The sequence below is a fragment of the Atta colombica genome, unplaced genomic scaffold, assembly GCF_001594045.1.
Source record: "Atta colombica isolate Treedump-2 unplaced genomic scaffold, Acol1.0 scaffold163, whole genome shotgun sequence".
Lineage (NCBI taxonomy): Eukaryota > Metazoa > Arthropoda > Insecta > Hymenoptera > Formicidae > Atta > Atta colombica.
Window position 1 is genome coordinate 949,032 of NW_017259254.1, and position 1,633 is coordinate 950,664.

Here is a 1,633-nt window from a genome sequence, read left to right on the forward strand (position 1 = left end):
GAGAGAGAGAGAGAGAGAGAGAGAGAGAGAGAGAGAGAGAGAGAGGGAGAGAGAGAGAGGGAGAGAGAGGGAGAAAAGAGGAGAGGAGAGGAGAAGATAGCGTTCCCTTAGTCCGCGGCAATTTCTCTCACCGACAGCGTGATTGCAGACGACCAAGGCGATTTTCCGCATTTCCTTCCCGATTTTCGTGTTCCCCGATTTTCGCGCTCTCCGTTTATTTGCCTCTCTCTCTTCCGCCCGGAATCGTACATCGGATGAAAAAAGGGGCAAAGATTTCCTTTTCAATTCTTATTGCGCCGCCTTCGTTAAGCCCGATCAACCGTGCGCGAGTCGAGTCGCGACCAAGCGGAGGAAAAAATGAAAATGAAGGAAGAAAAAATAGAAAAACGGAGATAACGAAATAAAGGCATATGCAAAGAAAGGATGTAACTCGTAAAGACAAATAGCAATTTTTTTAAATAAAAAAGAAGCAAAGAGAGAAAACGAAAGAATTAAATAAAATTTGTAATTATTATATCATGGCATTATAAATATTAATTTAGTATTTAATTCCATTTAATATCTATTTTAGGATTTAATATTTATTTCCTTCAATAAATTTCCTCCTTGACTCATATAATCTCTCATTATCTAATCTCAATTTATATCGAGGTTTTATTTTAACTTTTTCAGTTGATATTTGAGCGCGGGATCGTTCAAAAAGATCTGATTATTACGAGCTGTGTTACATATTAATCATTCTCTCGCTACTTTCGCGCGATCAATCCGGTCCATGGATACAACTACACTCATAGCTAATTAAACAACACCCAGCTGTACGTGTCGCAATCGGTCGCAAACATTCGCGTTAATCTACGTGACGGGCCCGCATAATTCCATCCGAATTATTCCCGGTGTGCTAAATGATAGAAATATCGTTACACTCTGTATTCATTCGCTCTCTTCTCTCCCTTCTCTCTCTCTCTCTCTCTCTCTCTCTCTCTCTCTCTCTCCCTTTTTCCGTTAACGTAAGGGGGCGAGACACGTGGGAATGGAGTAAAGCTGTAAAACATCCTCCCACGCTCTTTTACCCGTTCTCTCTTTATCCCGTTCTTTCTCGTGGCACATTACGCGTGTCGCATCTTTGTCCGGTTTAACGGCACGGCGGGGCCGACAACAGGGGGTACTTAAGTGCAAAATTATTTTAAAAATATTTTCTTAACCACGTTAAGAGCCTGAAAGCTGACCCGGAGCTACGTCGACGCGTGTGCAGGGCCCACTCGGGGCAAAAAGAATTGGAAATGCCGCACGGCGGTTTTTCGACTTGCCGCGGTTTTTAGACTCTTTACCCTTCTTTGCGCGACGATGACTTCTTCGTGTGCGTGTGATATACATGTTGTCTCCCCCGAGTGATCACTTTAAGTGTGATCTTCGACACTGGTTAGCCTCACGGACGATAAAAGTATCATGCAGTTTCTTTCCACGGAAGAGGTGGGCATATCCATTCCCCGTGGTTGTTCCTCTCGATTCTCTCAATAAAACGGGATAAATATATCCGCCTTTTGTCATGGTGACAAAGCAACGTAAATGATTTATGTCAATTTCATTGATAAGTGCATTGATAATTTACTCAAATTGTTCAGCTTTTTATAAG